Raw genomic sequence first — 22,608 nt, forward strand, 5'->3', positions numbered from 1 at the left:
TGACGTCACGGCAGGTCCTTTTCAGACCATCGCGAGCTGCCGGCAAGCCAGGACGCATTGGATAAAGACACCGGGGGCCATCAGAAGGTAAGTATAATATTTATTTTTTACTTTATTCTTTTTTTACAGGTACTATGGACCCAGGTCCGGAAGAGAGTCTCCTGTCCTCCACACCCGGGTACCATCAGCACATTGAAACGCATGGATTCCGCATGTACAGACGCAGTGATGTGGATTCCATGCGTTCCAATGCAAGTCAATGGCGGCGAAAGCGCCGCGCTTCCGCAAAATAATTGGTAGTGCTGCGGATTTTTCCGCACAGCACATGCGGATTATCATTGGGGAACATGGCAGACCTTCTACCAAGCGTTTTTTAAGCGTTTCTGCAGCGGAATTGCCGCTGCGGAAACGCTTAAAAAACGCATAGTGGGCACACAGCCTAAAAAAAAATATTATAATTAATATTGTGCCAAATTAATTTCACGTGAACTATCACATAATCTATCACAGGGGATCATGTCACGTGATACATCAGGTGTGTGTGTGTGTGTGTGGGGGGCCGTGCCTTCTAAACTGCCCGGGGCCCTTGCTACTCTTAATCCACCCCTGCTGTTGTGTGTAAACCAGGTATTGGTACTTTTGGCCGTGTGGACAGGTGCCAAGTCCTGCTGGAAAATGACATTTCCATCTCCAAAAAGCTTGTCGGCAGAGGGAAGCATGAAGAGATCTAAAATGTCCTGGTAGACGGCTGCGCTGACTTTGGTCTTGATAAAACACAGTGGACCTACACCCGCAGATGACATGGCTCCCCAAACCATCACTGATTGTGGAGACTTCACACTAGACCTCCAGCAGCTTGGATTGTGGCCTCTCCACTCTTCCTCCAGACTCTGGGACCTTGATTTCCAAATGAAAATTGGAACTCTGGGACCTTTTGGAGTGTGTCAATGACTACCTTCTGGACATCTGTCAAATCAGCAGTGTTCCCCTTGATTGTGGAGCCTACTGAAACAGACTGAAAGTACCCTTTTAAACGCTTAGGAAGCATTTTCAGGTGTTTTTTGTTCCTTATTGTAATTTATTGAGATAATGACTTGTGTTTTCATTGACTGTAAGCCATAATCATCAACATTAACAGAAATAAACTCTGGAAATAGATCACTGTTTGTAATGATTCTATATAATATAGGAGTTTCACTTTTTGTATTGAAGAACTGAAATAAATTAACTTTTTGATGATATTCTAATTTAGTGAGATGCACCTGTAGATAGATAATAGATAGATAAATGATAGATAGATGACAGAGAGATAGATATATGGACAGATAATATATAGATAATAGATAGATAGATAATAGATAGATAAATAAGAGATAGATGACAGAGAGATAGAAATATGGATAGATTATATATAGATAATAGATAGATAAGGATTTATTTTTCTAGAAAATTATGCTGGTCGTGAAGCGCACAATTCCCCCTGTAACACAGATACATATGCAGAACATCCACAGTACGGCCATTCAGTGCAAACATAATATCACCATACAATGCCTGAATACTACTTTCATGCTATAACACCTCTACTATACAGTGCCTACATCACAGGGCCATATATTCGGCCCACACAATACTGCCGCTCTGCTTCTCCATATTACCACCATACTGAGTCCACATAATACTGCATATACACTCATAATACACCATATAGTACCCAGAATAATATCCAGTTTCCAAATAATGCTACCGTAACGAGACCGCATCATGCATGAAGGGTTAAGTGTCACTCTCATGTCCAGCAGCACATAAAGGGAAGGTGAAATGTGTCTCGGAGTTGACAAAGAGGCGCGTAACATGCACCGTATGGCAGAAAATATACTAAATGACAAACTCAACTCAGCTGCATCTGGAAATATAGTAATGGAAACTGCCAACGGGTGAGAAGCAACAAACCCCCTGCAGACAATACTGGGTTCCTGATGAGTCCTTTAATTTATAGAAATATGGCGGCATCCCGCCTGTGACCTATAAATACTCCCATGAGTAAACACAGCTGTGCTGACATCCACATGGAGGGACGTGGGCACTGCTCGGCCCGTACTGTGGCTGCCACCTGTCACACCGGAGGACGTGTACCTAGTGTGACGCCTGCTGCCGTGTCTTTTGGTGGGGTCTCCTAACTAATTCCTGAAATCTATAAAAGGCCTGTATTTCTGGTAGTGAGCGACGCTCGTTCCTCATACCCAATATGGCTGCAAGGTGAATCACAACAGGTGTCAGTTACATGTCCAGAGCGCGGAGGAATGAGTAATGCACTAAGACGAGCGTCCTCGCACACAGGTTACTGCCCCTCAGGACATTCCTTGTGGGGAGCGATGATCTCAGTGCGGGGAAATGCTGGAAATAGAACAGACGTGACCTTACTACAGTGATGGAAGCACATGGTGGACATGCGGGCTATACAGGAAAGCGGGGATACACATACACATGGGTTATATACGGCATGTCGCTGCAGGTGTGCACCTCTGCTTGCTAGCTTTTAAAGCTGTTTCCCCAGGAAATAGGAAAGTCGCCCTGTTAGTTAACTTTTTTTTTCCAGGGCTGGCATCATGGAAAAAGGGGTAACTAGAGTCTGATGGTCTCCGGTGCAAAATTTGGACCTGGGCCTCCATCTGCATATTGGTCAGATGTATGGGACCTTGTATTGTTCTAGATCCTATAAAGACATACAAGTCCCCTCCATAATGTAATAATGTTCCCATTCTCTACTAAAGTCCTCCATAAAATCACAGAATGTTATACTAGGAAGTGACCTCCATGGTCATTGTGTCCAACCCCCTGCTCAATGCAGGATTCACTAAACCATCTCAGACAGATGTCTGTCCAGCCTCTGTTTGAAGATTTCCATTGAAGGAGAACTCGCCACCTCTCGTGGCCGTCTGTTCCTATCATTGATCTCCCTCACTGTCAAAAAGTTTTTTCTAATATCTAATCTGTATCTTCCCCCTTTCAGTTTCATCCCATTGCTTCTTGTGTTTCCATGTGCAAATGAGAATAAGGATGATCCCTCTACACTGTGACATCCCTTCATATATTTGTAGACAGCTATTTAGTCTCCTCTTAGCCTTCTTTTTTGCAAGCTAAAAATTCCTAGGTCCTTTAACTGTTCCTTGCAGGGCATAGTTTGCAGTCCACTCACCATCCTGGTCGCTCTTCTCTGAACTTGCTCCTGTTTTTTTATGTCTTTTTTTTTTTTTAAATGTGGTGCTCAAAACTGGACACAGTATTCCAGATGAGGTCTGACCAAGGAGGAGTAGAGGGGGATAATTAATTCACGTGATCTAGACTCTATGCTTCTCTTAATACATCCCAGAACTGTGTTTGTGTAGTGCCGGCGTCCCTGCCCTCTGCTAGGCAGGGACGCTGCTCCCCTCACCGCTCTGCCCCGTGCCCGGCGTCCCTCTCCCGCTCTGCTGTCAGCGCGCGCTCCTTCCCGGCGTCCTCCTCCCGCTCTGCTCTCAGCGCGCGCTCCTTCCCGGCCACTGTGCTTAGGGCGCGCGCGCGCGCGCTCCCCTCCTCTTAAAGGGGCCGCGCGCGCCGTCCTAAGGAGTCCCCGGCCAATGGCCGGAGGACTTCATCATATATAAGGCACCTCCTCCAAAATGGAGGTGCCCGAGCAATGTTGTTTGCACCTGTGTCTCACCTGTGCTTCAGCCCTCAGGTCCCGTTGCCAGTTACCTGCCAGTTACCTGTCAGATTCCTGCCTGATTACTTGCTACCTGTCTGCTAGTCTGAGGTCCGACGGTCTGCCTTACTACTCCTGTCAGTCTGTCTAAGGACCAGCCTGCCCGCTCACCTGGGAGCGCACCTCAGCTACCTGCCTGCTTGCCTGAGGTCCGACGGTCTGCCTTACAACTCTGGTCAGTCTGTCTATGGACCAGCTTGCCCGCTCACCTGGGAGCGCTTCTCCGTTACCTGCCTGCTTGCCAGCCCGGAGGCTCCGCTGTCACGAGCTGTGACCACCAGCTACTCCAGACTCTTGCCCGCTCACCTGGGAGCGCTTCTCCGCTACCTGCCTGCTTGCCTGCCCGGAGGCTCCGCTGTCACGTGCTGTGACCACCAGCTATTCCTGAGACTCTTGCCCGCTCACCTGGGAGCGCTTCTCCGTTACCTGCCTGCTTGCCAGCCCGGAGGCTCCGCTGTCACGTGCTGTGACCACCAGCTACTCCTGAGACTCTTGCCCGCTCACCTGGGAGCGCTTCTCCGTTACCTGCCTGCTTGCCTACCTGGAGGCTCCGCCGTCACGTGCTGTGACCACCTGCTATTCCAGAGACTCTCGCTTGCTCACCTGGGAGCACACATTCTTCATCTGCCTTGCTAGCCTACCTGGAGGTTCAGCCATCACAGGTCGTACCTACCCTTTATCCAGAGACTGCCCCGATCACTTGCCGTGGCCTCCTGCCCGTACACCCAGAGACTGTCCTGGTCACCTCCTGTGACTACCTGCCTGGTCGCCATCCGCTCCCTTACAAGGACCGCCCCCTTGTATTGTAGCCCAGAGGTTCCGCCTCCCAGACCCGTTACAGTTTGCTCGGGCCATGGAACCCGGTGGCACCCAAGCTCCCTCGCTCTCGGACCTCTGTCTTGAACTGTCCCGTCAGAGGTCCCAACAGGAGTCCATCCTGGGTCACCTGCGGAATGTCAATACTCGCCTGAACACTCTGTCTGATCCACCAACAACCTCCGCCAGTGCCATATCTTGCAATCCGGCAGCTCCGCTGCCCACTAATACCATGGTATCCTACCCCGGACCCCGGCTTTCTGCACCTCCTCGCTTCGGAGGCGACTCCGTCCAGGCTCGGGGCTTCTTAAATCAGTGCACCCTGCACTTTGAACTTTTGTCCCACCAGTTTAACTCCGACCGGGCCAAAATTGCCTTCATCATGTCCCATCTCACCGGGGAGGCCCTGGCCTGGCTAAATCCTCTATGGGAGAGAGGAGACCCCCTGGTGTCCAACTTGCCTGCTTTTCTCACGGCTTTCCGGAAAGTCTTCGACGAACCCGGACGGAAGACCTCATCTGCATCATCGTTGCTACGCCTCCGTCAGGAGAGTCTCACCGTGGGCCAATATGCCATACGGTTCCGTACCCTTGCCTCGGAGCTGGCCTGGGATAACGACGCTCTGGTTTCCGTCTTCTGGGAGGGTCTGTCCGGCCATATTAAAGATGAACTTGCCGGTCGGGACATTCCTACCACTCTCGATGACTTAATAACTCTTGCCACCCGGATTGACCTACGGTTCCAGGAGCGTGCCAGAGAGGTCACCCGTGAGAGGAGGTTACCACGTCTAGCTCCTACTTTTCAGAAACCCGTCACTCCTTCTGTCTCTAACCAGGTACACCCTCCTGAGCCTATGCAGGTCGACCAGACCAAGATGGTCAAGACCCGTCAGGACTTACGCCGTGCCGAGGGGACCTGCTTCTACTGTGGCAGTAAGGAGCACCGGATCCGTGCCTGCCCGGAGAGGTCGGGAAACGCCTGTGTCTAGGTTCGCTCAGAGAGGTCCACCTAGACAAGAATAAATCCTCTCCATCCCTGCTGTTGTCAGTTTCAATCGTCTACGGGGAGAACCGTTATTTCGAACTAGCCCAACTGGACTCTGGAGCAGCCGGGAATCTTATTTCACAGTCCCTGGTAGAGAAATACCGCATCCCCACCAAACCTCTGGCTGTACCCTTGTCTGTGGCTGCCGTGGATGGGGGGCTCTTACCACGCCCCATCCAACTCATCACCGAATCCATTACTCTGCAGGTGGGAATGCTGCATTCTGAAAGTATCTCCTTTCATGTTCTGCCTGGACTCTCTCACGCCCTCTTGCTAGGTCTGCCTTGGCTCCAGAAACATGCACCCGTGCTTGACTGGCAAACCGGAGAAGTCCTTCGCTGGGGACAAGACTGTCATAAGACCTGCCTGGTTCCCGTCCATCCCGTCCGTCCCTCTCCTACCCCAGCTAATCTACCTGGACTTCCAATTCCTTATTGGTCTTATGCTGATGTCTTTAATAAAAAGGAGGCAGAGACATTACCCCCTCATAGACCATACGACTGTCCCATCGACCTGTTACCCGGTACTACTCCTCCCCGTGGGCGTATTTATCCTTTATCCGCTGCTGAGACCCGGTCGATGTCCGAATATATTGAGGAGAATCTGGCCAGGGGATTCATCCGGAAATCTACCTCCCCGGCGGGAGCAGGCTTCTTTTTCGTCAAAAAGAAGGACGGCTCTCTCCGTCCCTGTATAGACTATAGAGGCCTAAACCAGATCACGGTGAAGAATAAGTACCCCCTTCCGCTCATTCCAGAATTATTTGATCGTCTGAGGGGGGCTAGAATCTTCACCAAACTAGACCTCCGTGGGGCGTACAACCTGGTTCGTATCCGTCAAGGGGATGAATGGAAGACGGCATTCAACACCCGGGACGGCCACTATGAATACCTGGTAATGCCCTTTGGTCTCTGTAACGCTCCTGCCGTCTTTCAAGAGTTGGTCAATGACATCTTCCGGGACCTTCTCTACTCCTGCGTAGTGGTGTACCTGGACGACATCTTGGTCTTCTCTCCGGATCTCCAGACTCACCGGAGGGACGTTCGTCAGGTCCTGCTCAGGCTCAGGGAGAATCACCTCTTCGCTAAATACGAGAAGTGCCTCTTTGAGCAGACCTCGCTTCCGTTTATGGGCTACATTATTTCTCAGACCGGCCTACGAATGGATCCAGAGAAACTGTCTGCCATCGAGAAATGGCCCCGACCGGAGGGGTTGAAGGCCATTCAGCGGTTCCTGGGCTTCGCCAACTACTACCGCCTCTTCATACCACACTTCTCTTCCCGGACTGCCCCAATTTCTGCGCTCACCCGTAAGGGTACTAATCCCAAAGAGTGGCCGCCCGAAGCAGAAGAAGCCTTTCTTTCCTTAAAACAGGCCTTCTCTTCCGCCCCGGTGCTGCATCGCCCGGACGGCAACAAGCAGTTCTTCCTGGAAGTGGACGCCTCCTCCTCGAGCTGGAGCGGTACTTACTCAAAAATCTTCTTCCGGGAGGATGGTAACTTGCGGCTTCTTCTCTAAACTCTTCTCCTCCTCAGAGCGCAATTATTCCATAGGAGATCGAGAGTTATTGGCCATCAAACTGGCATTGGAGGAGTGGCGTTACCTGCTTGAGGGGGCTCTTCACCTGGTAATAATTTACACTGACCACAAGAACTTGGCTTACCTCCAGCATGCCCAGAGACTTAACCCGCGCCAAGCCCGGTGGTCCTTGTTTTTTGCTCGTTTTGATTTTGTCCTTCATTTTCGCCCGGCTGACAAAAACGTCAAGGCGGACGCCTTGTCTCGATCCTTTCTGGTATCTGATCTCGAGGAAGATCCGAAACACATCATCGATCCCGCCAGAGTAATGCAGGTGGCTCCCGTGAGTCTAAATCATCTCCCTCCCGGAAAGACGTTCGTATCAGTACCTGATCGGGAGAAGATCCTTCACTGGGGTCACTCGTCTAAACTGGCTGGCCACGCTGGTCAGAAGAAGACCCTCCAGCTTATTTCCCGGCACTACTGGTGGCCTACCCTGCACAAGGATGTAATAGACTTTGTTTCTGCCTGTGTGTCCTGCGCCCGCAACAAGGTTCCGAGACATCTGCCAGCCGGTCGCCTCCTTCCGCTCCCAGTACCTGCTGCCCCCTGGCAGCATATTGCAATGGACTTCATAACTGACCTCCCACTCTCTGCCGGTTGTACGGTCATTTGGGTGGTCGCTGACCGCTTCTCCAAGATGGCTCATTTCGTTCCCCTGTCAGGCCTCCCGTCTGCACCCGAGCTAGCTAGAGACTTTATTTGTCACATCTTCCGTCTTCATGGCCTGCCCCTCCACATCGTGTCGGATCGTGGGGTACAGTTCACCTCACGCTTCTGGAGAGCCACTTGTAAACTACTAGACGTCACCCTGGACTTCTCTTCCGCTTACCACCCACAGTCCAATGGTCAAGTGGAGCGGATCAATCAGAACCTGACCAGTTACCTCCGGCACTTCGTTAATGCCCACCATTCTGACTGGGTGGATCTCCTACCATGGGCCGAGTTCTCTTACAATAATCACGAGAGCGAATCCTCCTCCAAATCCCCGTTTTTTGTAGTCTTTGGTCAGCATCCTCGGATTCCTTTTCCTGTCTCCACCTCGGTGGACAACCCGGCTGCGGAATCTCTCGTTAGCAAATTTTCCTCCATTTGGGAGAGTACCCGATCCGCACTCCTTCAGTCGTCCGAGCGGATGAAAAGACACGCTGACAAAAAACGCCTGGATCCTCCTCAATTTCGTCCAGGAGATAAGGTCTGGCTCTCATCTAAATATGTTCGACTCAAGATACCCTCTTACAAGTTAGGGCCTCGGTTCATCGGACCTCTGGAGGTCACCAGTCAGATCAACCCGGTGGCCTATAAATTGAAACTCCCGGCCAACTTACGGATCCCTAACTCCTTCCATGTATCTCTCCTCAAACCTGTGGTACTTAACTCTTTTTCCAAGTCTACAGGTACGCCTCCCGCTCCGGTTTCTGCTGAGGACGAGTTTGAGGTAGAGAACATTCTTGCCACCAAAAGGGTAAGAGGAAAGACCTTTTTTCTGGTAGATTGGAAGGGGTTTGGTCCTGAGGAGAGAACGTGGGAGCCCCGGGAGAACATCCATGCCCCTCTCATCCTAGCTAAATTTCTGTCTGGCCTAAAAAAGGGGGGGCCTAAAGGGGGGGTACTGTAGTGCCGGCGTCCCTGCCCTCTGCTAGGCAGGGACGCTGCTCCCCTCACCGCTCTGCCCCGTGCCCGGCGTCCCTCTCCCGCTCTGCTGTCAGCGCGCGCTCCTTCCCGGCGTCCTCCTCCCGCTCTGCTCTCAGCGCGCGCTCCTTCCCGGCCCCTGTGCTTAGGGCGCGCGCGCGCGCGCTCCCCTCCTCTTAAAGGGGCCGCGCGCGCCGTCCTAAGAAGTCCCCGGCCAATGGCCGGAGGACTTCATCATATATAAGGCACCTCCTCCAAAATGGAGGTGCCCGAGCAATGTTGTTTGCACCTGTGTCTCACCTGTGCTTCAGCCCTCAGGTCCCGTTGCCAGTTACCTGCCAGTTACCTGTCAGATTCCTGCTTGATTACTTGCTACCTGTCTGCTAGTCTGAGGTCCGACGGTCTGCCTTACTACTCCTGTCAGTCTGTCTAAGGACCAGCCTGCCCGCTCACCTGGGAGCGCACCTCAGCTACCTGCCTGCTTGCCTGAGGTCCGACGGTCTGCCTTACAACTCCGGTCAGTCTGTCTATGGACCAGCTTGCCCGCTCACCTGGGAGCGCTTCTCCGTTACCTGCCTGCTTGCCAGCCCGGAGGCTCCGCTGTCACGTGCTGTGACCACCAGCTACTCCAGACTCTTGCCCGCTCACCTGGGAGCGCTTCTCCGCTACCTGCCTGCTTGCCTGCCCGGAGGCTCCGCTGTCACGTGCTGTGACCACCAGCTATTCCTGAGACTCTTGCCCGCTCACCTGGGAGCGCTTCTCCGTTACCTGCCTGCTTGCCAGCCCGGAGGCTCCGCTGTCACGTGCTGTGACCACCAGCTACTCCTGAGACTCTTGCCCGCTCACCTGGGAGCGCTTCTCCGTTACCTGCCTGCTTGCCTACCTGGAGGCTCCGCCGTCACGTGCTGTGACCACCTGCTATTCCAGAGACTCTCGCTTGCTCACCTGGGAGCACACATTCTTCATCTGCCTTGCTAGCCTACCTGGAGGTTCAGCCATCACAGGTCGTACCTACCCTTTATCCAGAGACTGCCCCGATCACTTGCCGTGGCCTCCTGCCCGTACACCCAGAGACTGTCCTGGTCACCTCCTGTGACTACCTGCCTGGTCGCCACCCGCTCCCTTACAAGGACCGCCCCCTTGTATTGTAGCCCAGAGGTTCCGCCTCCCAGACCCGTTACAGTTTGCCTCTTTTGCTGCTGCATCACACTGTTGACTCATGTACAGTCTGTGATCTACTAGTATACCTAAGTCTTTTTCACCCGTGCTGTTGCTTAGTTCTATTTCTCTCATTCTGTAGATGTAATTTTTTTTTTTGCCCAGATGTAGAATCTTGCATTTCTCCCTGTTAAATACCATTTTATTCGTCTCTGCCTATTGTTCAAGCTTATCTAGATCCTTCTGAATCCTTTCTCTGTCTTCTCTAGTGTTAGCTATCCCTCCTAGCTTTGCATCATTTGCAAATTTGATCAGTTCCCTTATCTAGATAATTTATAAAAATGTTGAACAACATTGGGCCAGAACAGAGCCTTGTGGTACTGCACTTCAAACAATCTTCCAACTGGATGTGCAACCAGTTATTACCACTCTTTGACTACGATCACTGAGCCAGTTATGAATCCACCTAACCGTAGCCTTGTCAATCCCATACTTGGTCATTTTTTCAATAAGGTTAGTATGAGATACTTTATCAAGTATCAAAGTTGCTGAAGTCGAGATATACTATATCTACTGCATTTCCCTGATTCACCCAGTCAGTGATTCCATCATAGAAGGAAATTAGATTAGTCTGGCATGACTTGTTTGCTCCAAACTCATGCTGGCTCTGGTTAATTACTGTTTTCTTATCCATGTACTTACATACATGCTGTTTAATAACTTGTTCAAAGATCTTTCCTGGTATAGATGTAAGGCTCACTGGCCTTTAATTTCCTGGGTCCATCTTCTTTCTTTTTTTGAAGATAGGGACAACATTTGCCCTTTTCCAGTCTTCTCGGACTTCTCCACCCTTGGCCCCTTCTGGTAATAATTTTCCCCATCCTAGGCCCCTTCTGGTAATAATTTCCCCCATCCTGGGCCCCTTGCAGTAATAATGTCCCCCATTCTGGGCCTTTTCCAGTAATAATGTCCCCCATTCTGGTATAATATCCCCATCCTGGTCCCTTCTAGTAATATATGTCCCCCTTCCTGGTATAATGTCCAGAATCCTGGTACAATGTCCCCATTCCCCATCCAGCAATAATGTGCAGGAAGCCTATCAGTCAGCACAGGGAGACTGGAAGGAGCGAGTGGACGACCCCTTCCTGGACCTCCGTTTATTTTGCTGTAGGATTTTTAGAGACCTCAGAGCATGATAAACTTCATTTAACAGCACTCAGGGCACTTTCCGATACGCAATGAATAAATTCGATATAATAAGGACCTCATTTATCAAAACAGAAGAACAGGTCTTGTTATCCATAGCAACCAATCAGAATGCTACTTTCATTTTTTATTCTGCTGTGAAAAAATGGAAGCTGCATTGTGACTGGTTGCTATGGGCCCCCACAGATCTGATACTGAAGACCTACTCTAGGCCGCTAGTATGTTGTGAGCAGACACTTTAAGTCGCGTCTCTAAAGTGTTTTGCTTGCAACAGATTTGGTGCCGGACATAGTCCATCACATCCCCATCTAGGCAAGCCTGCACGGCCGCCGTGCACTTGAGAGTTAGGCCCCTATACAAGTTATCCTCCGCCAATCTCTAGCATCATGGATTTAATTTATAACAGAGCCAGGAGAGATAAGTCAGATTCATTTTTAATAGACACACTGACAAATCCCTATGGATGTCGCTGGCTTTATGGCGCCGGTCAGGGCTCTGGTGCTGTATTTCTGAAAAACGATGCAAACTGCACTATAGTTACCATGAAAAATACTGGAAAAGTGACTGATCCCATTACCAGCAGAAATATCTAAATACATAAATAGATTTCAGCAAAAAAATTAGCAGGACCTTTGTCTGGTATCCACCTTGGCAACTGAATGAGGGAACTTTCTCAGCTGACACTTAAAGGGGTTTTCCCATCTCCAAGATCCTATCCCAATATGTAGTAGGTGTAATAATAGTAATATTAGCAAATAACTTCAATTAGAAATGTAGTATATTTTTTCTGATTTGCTGTCTCTTTCCTCATGTGCAGGAATCGCAGGACCTTGGGTATCCATGGTTACATCCACTGATAAAGTCACGGTTAGTTAGCTAGTTGCTAGTGGTCGTAACCATAGATACCTAAGGTCCTGCGATGCCTGCACATGAGGTAAGAGAGATAGTGAATCAAAAATACTATACTACATTTCTAATTGGAGATATTTGCTAATATTATTATTATACCTACTACATATTGGGATAGGATCTTGGAGATGGTATTACCCCTTTAAATGCCATATGGCTCCCCATATATATATGTAATGCTCTATCTATCATCTATCTATCTATTATCTATCTTCTATCTATTATCTATCTATCTTCTATCTATTATCTATCTATCTTCTATCTATTATCTATCTTCTATCTATTATCTATCTATTATCTATCTTCTATCTATCTATCTATCATCTATCTATTATCTATATATCTATTGTCTATCTTCTATCTATCTATCTATCTATCATCTATCTCATATCTATCTATCTATTTATCTATCATCTATCTATCTTCTATCTATCTATCTTCTATCTATTATCTATCTATCTTCTATCTATTATCTATCTATCTAGTATCTATCTTCTATTATCTATCTATAATCTATCTATCATCTATCTTATATCTATCTATCTATCATCTATCTTCTATCTGGCTATCTATCTATTATCTATCATCTATTATCTATCTATTATCTATCTATCATCTATCTATTATCTATCATCTATTATCTATCTATCTATCTACATGTCTATTTCATTCTCAATGCACAGTACAGTACACAGCACTTGTTACTGTGATGTTAGAGACTAGCTCGCTGTATTTCTTCTGTTTGATCTATTATAGTGCCCATATTGATTATTACATAACTTTTGCAGAATCAGATGTAACTGAGCATCCCTTAACTAAAATGACTCAGGAACTTATATTAATTTATAATATTTCCACACTGACTACTTTCTTTACTAAGGATAAATGCTCTGTAAAAAGTTTATTAAGTAGGAATCCCTGATGTCTGTGTGTGCTGTGTATAGGAGACATCAAAGCAGTCTCTCTTCACCCACTAGCTCAGAGACCCTGAAAATGAGACATAGACTCTGCAGAAAGGAAAATTGGTAGCAAAAGCATTATACAAGTTCTATAATGTCCTCTATTCTCCTGCTTGTGAACAGATACTACATAGACACAGGGGAGAAGAAATCCCTAATGTCTGTGTAGTGCTGTGTATAATACATCATAGCAGCAAGTCTGCACCCACCAGCTCAGAGGCAACTGAAAATTACAGAAATAACCTTACAGAGTGTGAAAACTGGTAACAAACTGATAACAAAAGCAGGATACAAGTTATATAATGTCATCCATGCTGCTGCTGCTTCTGAAAATTAACTACATAAACACAGGGGAGCAAAAATTCCTAATGTCTGTGTAGTGCTGTGTGTAAGAAATATCAAAGCAGCTATTCTTTACCCACCAGCTCAAAGACAAGGCAAGATACAAGCATATAATGGCCAGATATAGTATTATTCCTCATGTCCATACACAACAGCTTACTCTGAAAAGTCACTTGAAACCACAAATGGACGACTCAAGGACTTACATTTACTAATGATATTTTTCATTAACTTAATTTACCAGGGGTAAATGCTCCGTAAAAAAAAACAAAAAAAAAAACACGAAAAAAAAATATAAAAGCATCAAATGAGATTTATAATTAAAAATGTAAAAATTAATGTATGCATAGAAATTACTTTTTTCTATCTGGAATTTTTGCTGAATTTTGCATCGTGCTCGCTGAAGATTTACAGCTTACAATGACCTAAAATGCTGGTGCCTTTTCCCATGGCCTTTAAGGAAATTTTAGGCCGAAAAAAATGAACAGAGGCCAAACGCTTGAATTTCCTTCTAGAAACATGAACTCTCAGCTTCTTGCAGCCTTCGTAGGCAAGCCTTCATTCATTTCCCTCCTGGAGATGAAAGACCTCCTCAGTGTCAGGTAGGGGACTCATTCAATACCCAAGACGTCTTCCTCTGTCACAAGATTTATCTGAGAAGCCTGCAGGATAAGAAATGACAATAAGACCCTTGCCAACCTCATCTCCAGCGGCAATGAACTTGTACATTCATCTGATACCAGAGGGGAGGACGAGAAATGCTCCATCCTGCCTTGTAACAGAAGATATCCGGCCCGCTGACCTCTGTGCTACTAATGCAACTCTGATTACATGAGAACTGTCCTTCAGGAAATGCTTTATCTTATACAGACGACCTCTATCCTCTGCTTCCTGCTCATTAACCATTTGACATCACACAAGGACCCCTTTATCAATTCATGGATGGTCGATAACTTCTTAGGTCCATGGGCAATTCCCCAGCCACCCCCTTAAAAAAACAAAATAACTACTAATATAATAATATTTGCGAAGCATCAGTTCTTATGTACAGACAGAGGCTTAACTGTAGTGAATGCAGAGGTTGCAATTGTACCCGGGCCCTGGAGCCTAGAGGAGCAGACATACTGCATATCTCAGAGTCAAGATGCTGCTGTAATAATTATGTTTTTTCCAGGCAGATCTCCAGCAACTAAGGACATTGGAGGTGGGTCCCCCCAGCATCTGTCTCTGCTCAGTAGGTGCCTATATACAGTACAGACCAAAAGTTTGGACACACCTTCTCATTTAAAGATTTTTCTGTATTTTCATGACTATGAAAATTGTACATTCACACTGAAGGCATCAAAACTATGAATTACCACATGTGGAATTATATACTTAACAAAAAAGTGTGAAACAACTGAAAATATGTCTTATATTCTAGGTTCTTCAAAGTAGCCACCTTTTGCTTTGATGACTGCTTTGCACACTCTTGGCATTCTCTTGATGAGCTTCAAGAGGTAGTCACCGGAAATGGTTTTCACTTCACAGGTGTGCCCTGTCAGGTTTAATAAGTGGGATTTATTGCCTTATAAATGGGGTTGGGACCATCAGTTGTGTTGTACAGAAGTCAGGTGGATACACAGCTGATAGTCCTACTGAATAGAATGTTAGAAATTGTGTTATGGCAAGAAAAAAGCAGCTAAGTAAAGAAAAACGAGTGGCCATCAATACTTTAAGAAATGAAGGTCAGTCAGTCCGAAAAATTGGGAAAACTTTGAAAGTGTCCCCAAGTGCAGTTGCAAAAACCATCTAGCGCTTCAAAGAAACTGGCTGACATGAGGACCGCCCCAGGAAAGGAAGACCAAGAGCCACCTTTGCTTCTGAGGATAAGTTTATCCGAGTCACCAGCCTCAGAAATCGCAGGTTAACAGCAGCTCAGATTAGAGACCAGGTCAATGCCACACAGAGTTCTAGCAGCAGACACATCTCTACAACAACTGTTAAGAGGAGACTTTGTGCAGCAGGCCTTCATGGTAAAATAGCTGCTAGGAAACCACTGCTAAGGACAGGCAACAAGCAGAAGAGACTTGTTTGGGCTAAAGAACACAAGGGATGGACATTAGACCAGTAGAAATCTGTGCTTTGGTCTGATGAGTCCGAATTTGAGATCTTTGGTTCCAACCACCGTGTCTTTGTGCGACGCAGAAAAGGTGAACGGATGGACTCTACATGCCTGGTTTCCACCGTGAAGCATGGAGGAGGAGGTGTGATGGTGTGCGGGTGCTTTGCTGGTGACACTGTTGGGAATTTATTCAAAATTGAAGGCATACTGAACCAGCATAGCTACCACAGCATCTTGCAGCGGCATGCTATTCCATCCGGTTTGCGTTTAGTTGGACCATCATTTATTTTTCAACCACAAACACACCTCCAGGCTGTGTAAGGGCTATTTGACCAAGAACGAGAGTGATGGGGAGCTATGCCAGATGACCTGGCCTCCACAGTTACCAGACCTGAACCCAATCGAGATGGTTTGTGCTGACCTGGACCGCAGAGTGAAGGCAAAAGGGCCAACAAGTGCTAAGCATCTCTGGGAACTCCTTCAAGATTGTTGGAAGACCATTTCCAGTGACTACCTCTTGAAGCTCATCAAGAGAATGCCAAGAGTGTGCAAAGCAGTCATCAAAGCAAAAGGTGGCTACTTTGAAGAACCTAGAATATAAGACATATTTTCAGTTGTTTCACACTTTTTTGTTAAGTATATAATTCCACATGTGTTAATTCATAGTTTTGATGCCTTCAGTGTGAATGTACAATTTTCATAGTCATGAAAATACAGAAAAATCTTTAAATGAGAACGTGTGTCCAAACTTTTGGTCTGTACTGTACATTTAATCAACTATTTGCTTTTCTTGAAGTGCCAAACTCACAACCTCTAGCACGGCAGGCAGACAGCTTAGAGAATTGTTTCCGCCTAAAGATCTAAATAGTATTCTTCGTCTTTACAGGCATATTATACTGGTACATAGATATATTTTCTTGAAATGTCAAACTCACAACCTCTAGCGTGGCAGGCAGAAAGCAGAAAGCTTAGCAGTACACTGTTAAGTATAGGAGAATTGTTTCTGCCTAAAGATCTAAATAGTCTTCTTCATCTTTACAGGCATATTGTACTGGTACATAGATATATTTTCTTGAAGTGTCAAACTCACAACCTCTAGCACGGCAGGCAGAAAGCAGAAAGCTTAGCAGTACACTGCTAGGTATAGGAGAATTGTTTCTGCCTAAAGATCTCAATAGTATTCTTCATCTTTACATGCATATTGTACTGGTACATAGAGATAAATATCTATATACCAATGCATTACTATATAACTGTATATTAGGAATTTTGTTTTCTCCTACAAAGTCCACTAAAAATAATGAAAAACAATTATAGTTATAACATTTGTTAGTACACTTCTTAAAAATAAGTGTCACAAACCAGTAAATATCATCCACATATTTGGTATCTCTGTAATCATAACAACCTATACAGTAATGTGAACAGCTTGCTAGGTCAGAGAAAGAGCTAGGCAACGGAAAACGGACATCTTTTAGTAAATGCATGTGCAACTCCCACTGACCACTCCACATGTCAGTTGAGTAAAGGTAGCATGGAATGTCACATCCAGGGTGAGTGCACGTTATTTCTTCTACCGAGCAAAAAAAGTGAACAGATTATGGTGATTGGTAAATGGCGTCAATAAATGGTGTGATTGTTTTTCTACATTGAACCCATAAAAAAAAGATAACACAAATGTAACAATTACATGTTTGGCAAAATGGCACTTAAAAAAAGACAGCTCATTTCGCAAAAAAAAAAAACAGGAGCTCGCAAGATGAAATTTACAAAAAGCTATTAAACTATTAAAGATTCATGATAGTTGGAGGCACTATTGGAGATTGTGCATTGAGGCCAACTACCTTTATAGTATATAGGGGGTAGATAAACTGATCTGATGACCAAGGCATCAAAATGTGCCCCCATAGTGGCAGCAATTGTTACCCTATTAGAGCTCTGTCTACATTGCCCCATGATAGAGCCTGCCACAGTGTCTCCATTATTGTGTTCTCTGCTCCTAAGAACTTTGGGGAAGATTGCGGCTCACAGTGGCTCCGTACCAGTGCCCAGCCAAGACGCCCTTATGCCAATACTATGTCAATGGCATAATTAATGCAAGCAATAGTGCCTCCCATATCAGTGCCATGCGGCAATAAGAGGGTTGCAAGTACTCATATAACAGTGAGTGTGAAAGAGCTTACATGACAGTGTTCGGACACAGTGCCCTATGCCCATTGATATGTCTAAATGTGCTAGCTATAGTCCCCCCTATTAGTTACAACTATAGTTCCTCTATATTAGTGCTATGCACCTCAAGAGAGTTGGCAAGTAACACCAATGCCCCCATTAGAATAAAATTAAGTGCCCCCATACCAATACTACCAAAAACACAGGGCTTCCATCACAAGAGCTCAGTGCAGCCTTAAGACCACAGAGCCCTCTGACCACTGTCATTCCAACAATTTCTCCTCTATAGAGCCAGCCATAACACTTCCCCTAATTCATTGTATGTTTTGGCAGATTTTTTTCACCCCCCTACTAAAAAATAAAGAAATAAAATATTAGTAAATAAACTTACTAATAATAGTAAATAGAAAAAAACAAAGACAGAAACATAATAAGCAAATACTCTGCAATAAATAAATAAATAAACAGCAATAGTGCATGAAAATAATATAGGGAATTTAGTTAACATAATTTTGATCAAAATAATGCAAAAGCCATCCCACCACGTCATGGTGACCCTATTAGGGACAGTACCGTATTTTTTGGACCATAAGATGCACTTTTTTCCCCCAAAATTTGGGAGGAAAATGGGGGTTGTGTCTTATGATCCGAACATACCGGAGAGTTGCGGTGGTGGTGGAGCAGTATCGTAGGTAGCATGGCCCTCCATTCCCTCCCTCAGGAACCCAGCAGCGGCAGCAGAAGAGGTGAGATGCAGAGGGGCCGGTGTCTGGCTGTAGGCGGTGAGGCTGAGCGGTGGCAGCGGCCATCTTCCTGAAGCTGTGATCTACAGAAAAATGGCAGCCTGAGCTGGCGCATGCGCAGACTGGATGATCGGCAGCCATTTCTCTGAAGCCCATGGTTTCAGGAAGATGGCTGCAGCCACCGGAAAAGCAGTGCACGCCGCTTTGCCTCAACGCTGACAGCCAGATACCGGCCCGCAGCATTTCACCTCTTCTGCCACTGCCGCAGGGTTCCTGAGGGAGGGAACGAAGGGTCCTGCTTCCTACGATCCTGCTACACCACCACCGCAACTCCCCGCTGCTGGAGCACCTCGGGTCCGCAGCATTCCTCCACTTCCGCCGGCTACCTGAGGTACCCTGCCTCCTGTGACCCCCGCTCCACCGCCCCCCAGGTAAGATTCAGACTATAAGATGCCCATCTTATAAAAAATATCTTTTTCCTATTTTCCACCCCAATTTGGGGTGTGTCTTATGGTCCGGTGCGTCTTATAATCCGAAAAATACGGTAGTGTGCATCTCGTGCACATAAAGGTGTGGCCAAGTACTTGACAAAGACATGACATAGGTTAAAACGTCTTTTGTATATGGCAGAATAAAAGAGATTTTGATTGGAACATCAACAGTTTGGATGCTGCTTATTATCTTTTAAGAACCCCAGATGGAGTCACAAACTTTTGGGCGAAACTTGATCCCAGCTTTACTCATTTACACATATGTGTGGCAGCCGGTACATGGGACCCTACCCTCAAGATTATGGTGGTTTACAGCTAATTAATAGAGGACATCCTAAAGGGGGCAATATTTTTACAACGCACCGTATGTACTGTACCACCATTACTATTTTTTTTATACATTACTCTTCCATTTCTTTTTATCAGTTCCACATTTACAGTCACGATGGCTGATTTGCTAAATTAGTAGCGTAGCGCAGAATCTCAATTGCGATCCAACAACTCATCTCACTGCTAATTAAATTTACATCTCATTTATAAATCCAAAAACGCAACTCGTGGAGAATTTCATTTTCACATGTCACATTTTCTTCACACAACGGGCGCCAAACGTTCTTTATATTCGCCGTGGCCAAAAATAGTAAATGTGAGCGATGAGATTGGTAATGAAAAAGACGAAAATAGAACGTAGCTGAAAATAATCACACCCGTGTATCTCTGTGGAGGCTGAGGTGGTAATTGATGAGAGATTTTGTAGACAGTTGGTAATAATTATATTTCATTTCGCAAGGATCATAGTGGTAATAAACCTTTACAAAATGATTTGCATGCAGGCCCTGTATTTTTTTTTCCAAAAATCACACAAAAAAAGTCGAAAAAGCTACAAAGAATTTTATGATAATATAAAGAATAAATACATCTGACGTAGAGCAATGATCTGTGAGTACATTTCATTTGGTTAAGTTTATACTTACTGGAGAATAAAATGCCTTGGAAAAATTGAATAAATAATTTTTCAAAAACAACACAAGGAGTTTTTCTTAAAGAGAACCTGTCACCAGTTTTTTCATGTCTGAACACCAGACTAGCGCCTTAATCAGCGCCTGTGCTGCATTCTGTGGTGCCCCTGCGGGTCCAGTTGCCACAGAGGTACTGCACCTCACCCAGAGGTGTGGTACACCACTCCCAGGTAAGGAAGGAACATTACCCGGTACCCACACACCTGCATCCAGCACTACACCACTCCAGACCAGCAGACGGGGCAAGATGCGCTTGGTCACGGCTGAGCTCTGTCCCTGGCTGGAGACGGGAGAACCAAAGGAGAGGGAACCATGTAGTGGGTGTGGGTGGAGGAAGCAGTAAAGAGGAGCACCCTAGCAGAGAGTATAAAAAAGAAGGGGAACCTTCTAGAAGGAGTTCAGTCAGGGCTGTAAGCCCAGGAGGGAGGTGCTGCTTGTGACAGGTCCAGACAGGAGGGGGCCCAGAGTAAGGGGCCCAGAAGAAGGAAGAAGAGACAGAGGGGGTCTCAGGGGCACGAGAGCGTGGACGCTCTCCGTGGGACCTGCATCCACCCGACCGCCGTCGAGTGGAGGGACCAGGCCGCAGAAGGGGAACGGCCCCAGACTAATGGAGAACAACCAGGCTCAGCTAACAACCGGAGGCAGCAGCATTTTCAAGGGGTTGCAGCCGAAATCCATAATTACATCGCTGAAAAGGTGGCCACATAGGGTTCAGGGGACTGAGAGTAAGTCGCCCAACAATGCCCGAGGCCACTGGCTTGGGACACTGATTGTGAGGCACAGGGCAGGAGGGCGAGAGCTAGCGCAGGGAGACGGCCAGAGAGGTACATAAGAAGGGGATCCCGACTAAGTGTACCTGAACTGCCTGGGAGTTGGCTGGATCCTTTCCTTGGAGAACACAGGACGACGTGGGCGGTTATAACCGGCTGCAGCGGTAACCTCGAACTGCCTAAGAACTGTGAGTAAAACCTGAAGACTGCACCCCACTGTGTCCTTAATTTATTGCTGCGTCACCGGCCCTGCACTACACTGTCCCTGCCAACAACATCTACCTCATCATGTCCTATATACTGCCCTGGGGCTTAGCTCTGCCTGTGGAGAGCTGCACTATCTCTGCTGCGTCATCATCAGCCCCAGTGGATCTGCACCGCAGCAGCAGCCCCATATAGCCACATACCACGGGTGGCATCACAAACATTATCCTCAAATCTTTATTTCCCCAATTGACTCTTTACTTTTCTTTATTTGACCGCTCTGGGCCACGGACCGGGTCACTGTCACCGTGACTACCCCAATAGAAAAGGACCGGCCTGGCTACCGAGTACCCAACGGCCCCAGGGGGCGCGTCAACTTGGTGTCACGAACCGGATGAACCGACCCGTTACACCAGGTCCTGTGTGCCACGAAGACTGTGTATAACTGTATAAACCGCAGCCATTACTGTAGCACATGCGGAGTTAATGATATGTGGGGTGTCCCATCGTTGGCGGAGCCTTGGAAACAGCGTCAAAATAGGCCCCTCCCACTTGCATAGACTGTACCAGAGTTGTCTGTCACTCAGGCTGAAAGGTGCCAGCCTTCCCCTTTGCATCAGACTGAGGGGGGAGATTATCGCCTCCCCCTGTAGAGGGCTATGTGATCCTATCCATCCATCCCAGCTGCTGCAGCCCTGTGCTGTGTGATCCCATCCATCCAGCTGCTGGAGCCCTGTGCTGTGTGATCCCATCTATCCATCTGACACGCCCCCTGGGCCGTGGGGTACCCGGAGCCGGGCCTGTAGATGCTGGGGGTTGTAGTCACCATGGCGGTGACCCGGTCCATGACCCAGGTGGTCAATCCAAGGGTAGTAGATGTGTATAGGTTATATAATGTCCGACTACGCCACCTGTGGAGTGCGGTTAATAGAGACCGCTGATGCGGAACAGTCCTCTGAAGCTGGTGGTATAGCAGCAAAGGTGGTATAACTCCCCACAGGAAGAGTTAGCTTCAGGGCAGTGTGTGTGGATGATGGTGGTTGTGCAGGGTGTCGCGGTGCAGAAATAACCACAGAGTCCATGCAGTGCAGTCCCAGGGTCTTTACTGGTGGCAATTAGACAGTCCTGGACTGGAGTACTGGCTAAAGATAAGAGTCTGGTTAGTCTGGGAGCAAGCATAGAGTCCTCCTGGGCAGGTGGAGTTGTAGGCCTGCCGTTCTCACTATTCTCTTTGGCTATTCTGCTTGTAGCTGTGATGTAGCCCGCGTCCCTGAGTGTAACGTGCGGTGCTCACCCGTATGGCTGGCAGCTTGGGCCTTGTGGATGCCTCGCTCCTCCGTAGTGGTACTGGTCCCTCGGTGCTGCTGAGCCTTCGGGCGTCTGATGGGGCTAGGAGACCTGCAATCTCCTGCCCTGCGGTATCTGCTGCTGGTCCTGAAGGGTCCCACAGCCTCGGACTCCGGTGTCCGGTTCTCTGTGTAGCTCCAGCTAGGACGAGCTATCTCCAGCTCCAGTCCCTAGCTCCTCTCTCTTCAATGTCCTAAACTCGACTCTCTGACACTAAGCTAAACTAACCCCGCCTCCAGATCCAGTTGCCAAGGGGAGGAGTCTCCCCTTGCTGGTCTGAAGCCAGGAAGTGTTGCATGTATAGTGTACCTGACCAGGAAACCCCTGCTTGCCTCCAGACATGGCATTACCTCTTTTGAGGGAAGCAATACC

Source organism: Phyllobates terribilis, unplaced genomic scaffold (assembly GCF_046119375.1).
Source record: "Phyllobates terribilis strain yellow unplaced genomic scaffold, ASM4611937v1 Scaffold_4__5_contigs__length_816908805, whole genome shotgun sequence".
NCBI classification, from domain to species: domain Eukaryota; kingdom Metazoa; phylum Chordata; class Amphibia; order Anura; family Dendrobatidae; genus Phyllobates; species Phyllobates terribilis.